At 33.9% G+C, this 12375-nt stretch overlaps 1 protein-coding gene across 5 annotated transcripts in view; it reads right to left on the bottom strand.

Annotated features, from left to right (window-relative positions):
* The window catches only part of LOC111046741 (ADP-ribosylation factor 6), a 43049-nt gene extending 31772 nt beyond the window's left edge, over positions 1 to 11277 (bottom strand). For 3 of the 5 annotated variants that reach the window (XM_022332359.2, XM_039421057.1, XM_039421058.1), the window contains exon 1: positions 11133 to 11270. The gene's annotated coding sequence lies outside the window, so the exon portion shown is untranslated. Of the gene's footprint in view, positions 1 to 10897 lie in introns of all 5 variants that reach the window. The other 2 variants (XM_022332358.2, XM_022332360.2) reach the window with 2 other exon arrangements.
* Between the last annotated feature and the right edge of the window lie 1098 nt (positions 11278 to 12375).

Below are 12375 nucleotides of genomic sequence, written 5' to 3'. Positions count from 1 at the left end.
GTCACGAGCAAAGAAGCAATAAATAATGAAAATAGCTTGTGAACAAACAACAAGTTGATGTAGCTGACTTTAATTTTTCTGATATTTTCTTCACAAAAATCAACCGTTAGGCCTATTAACTATAGAATGTGAAAGCAAATTTACTGACGAAAACTTTACTATGATCAGTCAAAAGGATAGCTCAGAAGACTGAAGTGTCGCTATTAGCTGGATGCTGTTCACGAAAGGTTTTTGATGTGCTTGGGTAAAAATGATAAAATAATCAAACAACTATGCATTTGGCGGGATTCGAGCCTATCACTGTCTTAATAACAGTGGAGGTAATTTCTCATTAACATTCTGTCTTGAGAATGGGTTTTGGTTCGGGTTTTGTCTTGAAGTTTCCTACTTTAATGAAACAGTAGATTAATTTTCAATAAAATAAATCTTCTAATACATAAATATTAACTAGCCTGATTCAATCAATTAACAACAAATGAATCACGATCCAAACGAGTAATTCTACATTAACTGATGAAATCTTGACTTTGAGCCCCCTGAAGCGTTTCCAAACCTGTCAAAAGCCATCGTGCGGAAAGCACTGCAAACATATGACGGAAACAAACAGATAGCTCGATATTAAAAATGATGTTTACTTCAGATTGATATGAAGGGCGTCTGCTTCAGTGTTTGAATTCGAATGCAGCCAAAACCGATATGAGGCACCAACGCCCGCCCGCGGGCTAATTCGCTATCAAACACAGCACAACGCGACCTTATGCCTTTGCAGCCTTATGAATTTGTTCACTTCTCCGCAAGAAAAAACATTTTGCAAGGCAAAGCTGCACTTCTTTCATCCCCCACATTAAAAAACATTCCTTATTGATTTAATTTACAATATTGTGGTGAACAGAAAACAGATTCAAATATTAAACACTTTTATTTCAAGAATTTAGTCAAATGACTTTGAAAAGTTAGGTTATATCCAAAGATTCACATAATTGAGAACTCTGAAATTATGAAGCCAGCCCACCAGGATAGCTGAATCGACTGAGGCGTTGCACGCTTTAGTCTGCTAGCGCGTCATGGGTACGAATCACACCAGTAGGTAAAAACGTTTAATCATCTTATTCAATTATCCACGCTTAAGCGAAAATCGTACGTGGTCATTAAATACAACAATAAAAAAGGAGCAACAAGTTGCAATTTCATCTTGTATTTTCTTTTCTGAGGATGAAATTATCCAGTATTTCAACTTTTCGTTATAGTCTGGGCGCAAATGTCATTCCGTGGTCATTTTTGAGTAACAGCCGTGGCAAGAGTCTCAATTTCTTCGTTAGGTGTAGCATAATAAGGATCGTGGTGATGATAGGTCAAAATCACAGGCAAACACCTCGGAAACAAGATGGCCGCCAAAATTTTCAGGGTTTTGCTATATCGCTTGTATTACAATAACCATTCAAGATATTCAACCGTTTTTAGACGAAAATATTTTAAAAAACTTGCTCTACAATTTTCGTTTTATAAAATTTTCCTTTAAAACGCATATTTTTTTAGTTATAACCTTCAAAAGCCCTAACAACTTTTTATAAATTTGTTCAAATTTCATTCCATTATAACTTTTTTTGTGCAAGAGATACAGAGAAATTTCAAATTATGAAAATTAGAGCGTTTTTTATCTTATCGTTTTATATCTTCATGCGCTGTATGTCAAAAAAATGAGTTCTCCAGCGCCCTCCAAAGAAAACCTTGCATGATTTCTGGTGCGTTTTTCCATACACATGAGGTAACAAACTAGAACTATAAAATCGATTTTTTCATGACTACTTTAAGATAGAGACTTGAAAATGGTCTCAATCTCTTCGTTACAACAAGACGAATAAGAATATTGATGATGGAAACAACGAACATATTCGACATCATTGAAAAATACAAGCTGGCGGCCATTATTGACAGAGATTTTTATATCGCTTGTTATTCAGTTATTGTGAGAGATATCGGATTGGTTTTACCAACAGTGTTAAGAATTAACCAAACAATGATGATCGAGAGAATCATCTCATTCCATTACCCACGCTTAAGCGAAAATCGTATGTGGCCATTAAATACAACAATAAAAAAGAAGCAACAAGTTGCAATTTCATCTTGTATTTTCTTTTCTGAGGATGAAATTATCCAGTATTTCAACTTTTCGTTATAGTCTGGGCGCAAATGTCATTCCGTGGTCATTTTTGAGTAACAGCCATGGCAGGAGTCTCAATTTCTTCGTTAGGTCTAGCATAATAAGGATCCTGATGATGATAGGTCAAAATCACAGGCAAACACCTCGGAAACAAGATGGCCACCAAAATTGTCAGGGTTTTGCTATATCGCTTGTATTACAATAACCGTTCAAGATATTCAACCGTTTTTAGACGAAAATTTTTAAAAAAACTTCCTTTAAAACGCATATTTTTTTAGTTATAACCTTCAAAAGCCCAAAAAAACTTTTTTTATAAATTTGTTCAAATTTCATTCCATTATAACTTTTTTTTGTGCATGAGATACAGAGAAATTTCAAATCTATGAAATTTAGAGCGTTTTTTCAACTTTGGAACGATATATCTTCATGCGCTATACGTCAAAGAATGAGTTCTCCAGCGCCCTCCAAAGAAAACCTTGCATGATTTCTGGTGCGTTTTTCCATACACATGAGGTAACAAGCTAGAACTATAAAATCGATTTTTTCATGACTACTTTAAGATAGAGACTTGAAAATGGTCTCAATCTTTTCGTTACAACAAGACGAATAAGAATATTGATGATGGAAACAACGAAAATATTCGACATCATTGAAAAATACAAGATGGCGGTCATTATTGACAGAAATTTCTATATAGCTTGTTATTCAGTTATTGTGAGAGATATCGGATTGATTTTACCACCAAAGTGTTAAGAATTAACCAAACAATGATGATCGAGAGAATAATCACATTTCGACCACTCTTTCCATTATTTATTCAACTTCAAAAACTTGAAACATACATTTTTCGGGGACAATATTTCACTTTCCACCCTGCGTATGTATTCCCAGTAAACAAACATTAGTATTATTGGCACAGTGTTGTAGAATATTTCCAAAGCTTCAAAATGACATCTGGTTGGAGGCTGTAAGTCCATATTTTACGACTGAAGCGTCATCGGAAAAAGAGTAAAAAGTATTGTTTGCAGCGGAAAACACGCTCCACCAAAAGCCAATTCCAACAATTAGAAAACCGTGTAACTCATGACTCCTTGAAGGTACAGACTTGGGAATGGTATCAATATGTTTTTAATGATGTTTAGAAAGAGATTATCTATTATGGTAATCTCAAAAATGTTTGTCAACATGAAAAAACAAGATGGCGGCAAAAATATGTCGATTTTCAAGAAATCGTTTGTAATTCTAATAATGTCGAGGATATCGGATCAATTCAGCCATCTGGAAGCTCCAAAATAATCATACTACAATATCCAAAAGATTTATCCAATTCCACCCACTTTTACTATGGTGAATATAACTTCAAACTCTTGAAATTAGATTTTTGGGGGACAAAATTTTATTTTTCACGTTGTAAATGTATTCAGAGTGAACTAACACCAATATTATTGGCACAGTGTAGTAGAATATTATAAAAGCTTCAAAATGGCATCTAGTTGAAGGCTGTAAGTTCACCTTCTACGGCTGGAGCGTTCTTTTTTCACCATATGCAAAACCTGAACAATTAGAAAACCATGCAACTCATGACCCCTTGAAGGTACAGACCTGAAAATGGTATAAATCACTTCATGAAGAAGTGTGGGAATAGATTATCGATGATGGCAATCTCAAAAATGTTTGTCATTATTGAAAATCCAAGATGGCGGAAAAAATCTGATTTCAAGAGTTTGAAGTTATATTCACCATAGTAAAAGTTGTCGGAACTGGATAAATCTTTTGGATATTGTAGTTTGATTATTTTGGTGCTTCCAAATGGCTGAATTGATCCAATATCCTCGACATTATTAGAATTATAGACGATTTCTTGAAAATCGACATATTTTTGCCGCCATCTTGTTTTTTCCATGTTGACAAACATTTTTGAGATTGCCATCATAGATAATCTCTTTCTAAACATCAAATTTCAAGTCTCTATCTTAAAGTAGTCATGAAAAAATCGATTTTATAGTTCTAGCTTGTTACCTCATGTGTATGGAAAAACGCACCAGAAATCATGCAGGGTTTCTTTGGAGGGCGCTGGAGAACTCATTTTTTGACGTACAGCGCATGAAGATATATCGTTCCAAAATTGAAAAAACGCTCTAAATTTCATCTGTATCTCTTGCACAAAAAAAGTTATAATGGAATGAAATTTGAACAAATTCATAAAAACGTTTTTGGGCTTTTGAAGGTTATAACTAAAGAAATATTCGTTTTAAAGGAAACTTTTATAGAACAAAAATAGTGGAGGAAGAGTTTTAAAATATTTTAATCTAATAAAACGGTTGAATATCTTGAACGTTTATTGCAATATAAGCGATATAGCAAAACCCTGAAAATTTTGGCGGCCATATTGTTTCCGAGGTGTTTGCCTGTGATTTCGACTCATCATCACGATCCTTATTACGCTACACCTAACGAAGAAATTGAGACATCTTCCACGGCTGTTACGCAAAAATGACCACGGAGTGCCTTATTCATGACATTTGCGCCCGGACTATTATTCTTGTGTATTACTATCAACACATTTCGAATAATATCAACAAATTGCCATTTAACAGCAAAAACCCAGCTCCCTAACCTTTCCTTTTACCTGTAAAACATAATTCAAGAGAACCTTTTTGATTGTTTTCAACTAAAAGCAAGACAAATTGAAATCTGGTCAATCTGAGAAACTTGCCTTACATACGTCATGGGAGGAATCATAGTACAGTACGAGATGAACGGACCAAAAGTTTAGGTGGATTTTGGATGACCGGGAATGGATTTTGGAATTCAAATTGTCTGATAGCAGAGCCGGCCTCAGGCAAACACCGTTCCAACTGGCGACCCGTCAGCACGGCGCTTATCTCAATCGGGCGTGCCTGCGATGACATCACTTCCCTCCAATCTTTTGAGCTCTACCGACGCTGCAGCAAATCAATATAACAATAGCTAAGTTACAGACAATCTCATACAAGTTTTGCAACTGATACCAGTATCAGTTGTTTCGGAAGAAGCAAAATTATTTATAATTTGATACACAAAAAATCCAACGGTTGACAACATTTCTGAACACCCACTTGAAACCATTAGGCCTACAGATAAGTGATAACAGCAATAAACACAAATGATTAGGGAGTATTTTAAACAGAAAGTATTTTTTTCAAACATCTTTATTGCCCATAAAAAGAAAATACAAAATAAAAACTTACAAAAGAAATATTCTAGATTATAATATTATGCTATTTTACAAATAAATTAAAATTACATGACACCACCCAGCAAGGGCAAAACCCTGACCGCTGAGTGAGAGTATCAGCTGTTTAGACAATATAAAAATTTACTAATAATCAAAGCTACAAAAAATCGAAGTTAACAACAAATTACAATACAATATTTATTGTGTTGTAGTGACGGTGATGTTGTAATAAATATCCATATTGAATCAAGCCCCTTGAGTTTGTCACAACTACTGATTTACCGAACATTTGAGAAACTAGTTTCGGCCATCATCAACCTTTAGTAAACTCTACCACTCTGAAGATTAGTCTTTCAAGTATTTGATAAATAAGTGATTATTAGATTTCAAAGTCGATTCAATCAATACCTTCAATAGAAAAAGAAATGTTCTTGTTCATGTTATGTATGTAAGGGAAAATTATGGGAGATATTCATGAAATAAATTCTTATTCAACTACTGTCTGCACAAAACATGTTGCCCTCTTTCTTAGTTCCAAATAAGCTACCTAATTTTGGGGACTGAATGAAGGTGAATGTAAACACTGGCACAGCTGAGCTGCCTACGAACAAAGAACTTTGAGTTGAGGTTGGAGGTTCCCAAGCAGTGACAGGACGGAGATCAAATTGCAATCAGCAGAGCGTGATGCGCGGCGCGGCTTGCATCTGGCAAGTGGCACATCGACACAATAAACCGGCATTCAATGTAGGTGAACTACAATCGACGCTTTCCTCCTCAACAATATACCGTAATACAAGTAATTATACTGATATTATACTTAACATTGCGTTAAAATTAAACTGTTTTTTTCTTGTTTTATATGGGAGCATCCCTGAAAAATGTAACGCTCTGGAGTACGGAGGAGGGGCTTAAATAGAAGCGACATTTTTTGATTAAACTAAGGACTAGGAATTTTATTTCGAATGCAGAGAATCGAAGTTTGAATATTATAGAAACTATTTATTCATTTCATGAGAATTGGAAGTCAATATAATTTTACATAATACTGTATAAATATTACTAGAAAAGAGAAATAGGGTTGAGTAGAGGATCAAGATTATAATATCTCCCTTCCATACAGAATCGTTTAATGTTGTTGAAGTAGAAAAAAGAATTATGAGAGGCAATATGTCAATAATATATTTATGCACATCGACACGTTATTAGTTATACAGTATTAGAAGAGCTAATAAGGATTGAATGAAAGTTATATGTAGAATATTGCTATGAAATAACAACTTTATAATAGTTTTTGTTGAAATAGAAAGCATGAATCATATAGTTATTATACAAATTGATAGTTCTAGTAAACATCATACGATATACCCTAAATTTACATTAACTATAGTTATTATTAGGCTTATCATGTAGAAATGATTGAAAACATTCAATACTGGTATCACTGGGTCCCATGACTATTCCTATTCCTGATAATAATAGAGTAGAATAGTTAGTTAATTTTCTATAGGAGTGCTGGGGTACCCTCTCACTCAACCCCTATTTTTCAATTTTGATTCATACATAATAAACATATTACCCTCACTAACAAAACGTTGAAAAGACATCAATCTCGAGATGTCATTTTGAAATATAATGTATGTTTAAAAAAAAACAGTAAAAAGCCTTGTTCGAATAGTGCAAAATCGGGATCACCTCAAACAGGATCGAGCATACCCAATACAAAGAAAGACACCTTCATGAAACTGAATACATATTTAAATTCTCAGACCAATACTGTGAAGATTATACACACAAGTAGAGAAAGAATACTCTAACTGAATATACATGATTCAGTTTATGAATATAAAGATGTTGGATTACAAGACTATTATAATGAAGGATAATATACAGTAAATTTGATGAACACGGAAAATATCTTCAGATCCAGAATTGCTATCCCTCAAGGAGAATTGCATGCCAACAAGTTCAGCAGGCCAAGGCCGTACAGTCTAGTACAGTTCAGAGCTTGCATTCATATGCAGTTCCAAGTTGAACAAGAAAAATTCCTCTACCTTACATCATTGGGCACACAATGAAAGTTGGCACACAATCATTATCGAACTGTAACAGGTCGATTCTTTCCTGGTGCATATTCATCTTCTGATCCTAGAAGAGTGTCTACTCAGTGTACTTAGCAAAACTTTATTAAACTTGAAAGACCAACAGTCCTCATAAGAGGTTTTTAAAAACCCTTCATAATCGGCCTCCAAAAACCCTCCATCACTTCCTAAAGGAAAAAATCTTTTTTTTATTTTTTGAATAATGTTAAAGTTTCAACATAATTTTTTATTAGAGTTATACAAAAATTGGGGAATCACGGTTTCGAGAGGCCTACAGAAACATCAAGTTTCTAATTGTCAGTGCGCTTTTAATAAATAACGTCAATTAGAACAATGGACGTAAAAAAGATAAGAAATATTGAACATTTCAATCAAGAATTAGGCCTACCAGTTTTGAATCGTTGTGAAACAATAATATTTATATTGATTATGGATGATCTCATATAAATTCGAGTAAACTTTGCAATTCACATAATTACAATACTAAATATATCAAATCTGATTTAAAATACAGTGGAACCTCGATCTAGTATACCCCGTTATAGTAATTTTTTTCTGCAGACCCTTGAAACGTACATAAAGACACATATGTCCATATGGTACACCCCGATTTTGTACAGACCGTTATAGTACATTTTTCGAGCGATCCCTTGAGATGTCCTATATCAATGCTCACTGTATTACAATAATGTATCTTATTGATCCATAATAGTACCCTAAGCATTGCATAATTCCTTTATTGCGGATAAGATTTTATCAATACAGCAGTATGAGTATAAATGCATGGATAGATACAGGAAACATCAATATATAAACATAAAAATATATAAACCTACTCTATGATGATAAAGTACGTAAAAGTGCCAAACAGAATATTCAATATCTAATATTGTGGATGAGATTCATTCTCATAGAAATGGGATTTCATATTAAAGTAATAACAATGGCACAGGCAATGATTATAGGCTTGATAGGTGAAACTGTAGTCAAACTGTATGAATATAGAGATGATTACATGAGCGATGTAGACTAGCACTAGCACAACAGCCATGGGACCAAATCAATGATATTCATTTCATTCAACAAGGAAATAATAGCGACCCGAATCAGGCGGTCGTTCAACTAACCAAGCTATATTGAATATCCTCTCACTCTCACCCATTCACCAACCACATAATATTGCAAGCACGATGCCTCACTGTCAAAAACTTCGATCATACACAGTAGGACCCAACACTGTCAAATATATAATTAAATAAACTCGTTACTAAATTGCTTTTGGAAAATGAGCTGACTATTACATGGATAATAGCGAATTTCGACTATTGTATGTTGTATGTCAATGTCCAAACTCTATGTCAATTTCAAGTGTTGAATGACAATAGGCCTATCTGAACAGTAAATTTTGGCCACAATTTTATCTGATGAACACTCCTTCTCAATTGAAGCCCATGTCTAAAAAAAATTAAAGTCAATCACAATCGTAGAATAAGTCAAAAATGTGAGGCAGTAATGCATCTAAAATTTATAAAGATAGCCTAACAGATATTTCTTAGATCAGCATCTCAGTCAATCTGAAACAATCATTGCAATATATTTTTGCTCTCTGAATAATATGTCCGGTATCCTCTAAGAAATTTAATATCACGTGTATTAGACTGGCCTACCTAACGGTAGGATATGCAGGATAAAGATGCATGTACACACATGTTTATCATGCATTTAGTGGCCAACCAAAATGCGACATTTAAAAACTCAGAGCAAATATTAGTTGAAACATAAATATATTAGCCAGTTTCTGGAAACTTGTTTAATATTAATATTATACATCAATATTTTAAAGATGAAACATTTTAGAAAGGCATATTTTGTAAGTTTTAAAACCACTTCTAAAACCAACTTTTTCATATCGTGTATAGAATAAAAATCAAGCCGCGTTGTAACCTATTAAATCATTGTAAACTTACTTCTGTGTGCGAATTTCTACAAATTAAATTACACAGTAAAATAGAAGTCTGAATAAAGCATGTTTGTAAAGCAGTGCGCACTTAGTTCACCAATGTACACTGGAGAGGAAGTACGAGTTTATTTTTATTGAACCTCCAATTGGTCATAGAAGACGAATGTAGGGTTATATAAATAAACCATTTTATCACTTCAAGTTACTTTAAAGATTTTTCTCAACATAAAACCCGTGGAATATGTCAGTGGACCAGACTGACAAGATCCTGATCATGAAATAGTGCCACCGAATGAGTTGAGGAGGGATATGGCGTTGCTTATGAACGTTTAATAATTTGGAAGCGCTGTCCTCAAAGTCATGTATAGAGCTTTAGAAAAAGCTAAAAATAGGTTACTAGTGGCTAAGTCAGGTTTGAATGGCGGGTGATAAAAAATATTAAATATTTCTTAGATCATTCACTCATATCAAATCACAATTTTTTCTGCATAAACTTGGCTCATTCTTCAGTAGATTTCTGCTAAACTATTGCATTTTGTTTGTAAAAAAAAACTAATAACGCTACATAATTCATACTTAGCGCGAGAATCAATAGGTTCGATAACTGTGATTTGTCAGCGCCTATCACAGAGAGTTTTTTGAAAACATACTGTTAATTTTTAAAAACATCAGCCCTACAATTTGTCTTATGTGATTGGGGGTTAAAAAATTTCAACTCATATTTTTTTTAAGACTGGCAAAAATAACTTTTGACAAATTTATAATGAATTACCCAACTTGAATTTGATAAACCTAGTAAAATCAATAAAAACTCGGCATCTGTTTGCAATATGCACAAATGAATCAGTGTAGTTTCCAAAGAAGGTAACAATTTCATTGTCACTGTTAATGAAGTTATGCTAGTTTCAAGCCTTTGTACTTCTTATAGAATTTACTTCCTATTTGTAATAACAGCTCTCTGAGCAAAGAACTGACAGATCATTACCTACTTGAAATATGGCACTTACTAAAAATTTGAAATTCTACCTAACCTAAAAATCAAGTCTACAAACTTTCAAATATAAAACGTATTTTCCAATTATACACCCAGACGTTATCATAATATTTGAAAAGGTATAGTGGATAAAAATAAATTGTTTTTTTAACTGAATGAAAATGGTACCGGTAGGTACTTTCTGCAAACTATGGAATAAGCTGACTGTGACTTATTTCAACTCACCATGTCAGGAGATTTGGTAAGTTATTCTACTCTTATTATTCATACAAGCCAAACAAAATATTATTAGTTAATTATTGTTTAGCATGTTCTAATATTAAAAAAGTATAAAGAGGTGCTCTAGATTCTACAGTTGAGTATTATTTTATGCCTTAGTGCAGAATGGGTTATGTTGACGAAACGTGAGAGGTATTTGAAATACAAATAAGAAATTAAAAAAATCTAGAATGAATAATAATCTTACTTCAGAACAGCAAGTAGGTATGCAGATCCAAAACACAGAAATCACTGAACTTCACAAAAAACACTTAAAACCGCTAAAACAGAAGTTACCATCCTTCATGGCGGTGACCTAACGGAAACCTAGCCTAGATCGATGTAGATTAGACGACACCAATACATACATTTCCTATATACAAGTTTTATGAAGATAGGTTCAATTTAAGTAATCACTAGACTACAGAAAACATTTTGCTTACCACTGAACATAATAATTACAAATAATTATTGACAGCGAGTCAACGCATACGGACTTATCTTTCGATGACTCCACCATCAACATCTACACACACACACACACTCACAGTCTCACACTCAAACAACGAACAAGCAAAAAATTTCACTGCCAACAAGATTGCCACGATCATTCTGCTACCTAGCGGATAGAATCTCAAGCTTGCATTTTCTACTTTTTAGCGAAGCGCGCGAAGATTTAATTTGTGTACTTTGATCATTGATTAATATTATTAATACTGTAGTGACTTTTAGCAGTCAGTTATAATAGATAATAATTCATGTAGCAGTAACTATTAGGGCTTAGTAATCCAATATACTATAAATTAGATATAATATCATCTACAAAAATATTTTACATGTAAAAAATAACGAGCACTCATTCAATAGGCATTCAAATGTTCACGATTACCATACAAGATAAAGAAATGATTTCATTATAATGGAACATAGGAGAGAAAAATTCAAAGTCCAACATATTATATGGGAATGAAATTCATGAGGTACCTCCCGAGTAGCATCAGAAGCGAAACGGATAGGGCAAAATTTAGAGTTAGAAACTTGCCGTATTGTTTTGAAGAATGTTATGGACTCTATACTACCTGCACTGAGCCTACTATAGTGAGGTCCACATTATAATGACAGTATTTGATTGATCAACTTTGGTTTTGCTATCCTTGTCTATCATTCGACAAAGCCGGTGGTACTATCCTTTTCTAGGTTCACAACGATGTATGTTTTTGACAGTGTAGAAATAAAATTAATGCAGAGAATCGGCATCGCTATTCTTCTATCTCTATCTACTGCCATAATAACATGGATGTCACTATAGAGGTTTGGCCTGCCTTACAACGTTGCAGTTAGTCTTCAACCTGAAAATTGTAGCACAAATGTAATTGAGCTACATGGGATGACCATTCTGCTTTGAGGACTTCTTGCATTATCCCAGCTACAATCGAGTTATGTGCCACACCCTCTTCTACTTGGCATGCTGACTATATATTTCGAGCAAGGCCTGTGCACGTATCTGCACTTGGAGGCTTCAAAGATGTATTGGCCAGGGTGTCATGGAATGATGTTTTTCTTTCTTCGGGACGTACTGGATTATTTGCAGCTTTCTTTGACTTTTTCCATGACAAATTTAATTTTTTCTTTCCGGAAATTGTCAAGCCTCGCCGCCCTCATGCACTGAAGAGGAGGCCTAGACAT

The sequence above is a fragment of the Nilaparvata lugens genome, chromosome 2 (genome assembly GCF_014356525.2).
Source record: "Nilaparvata lugens isolate BPH chromosome 2, ASM1435652v1, whole genome shotgun sequence".
Classification (NCBI taxonomy): domain Eukaryota; kingdom Metazoa; phylum Arthropoda; class Insecta; order Hemiptera; family Delphacidae; genus Nilaparvata; species Nilaparvata lugens.
Note: the sequence above shows the minus strand (reverse complement) of the source record. Positions and strands in the feature narration are given on the sequence as shown.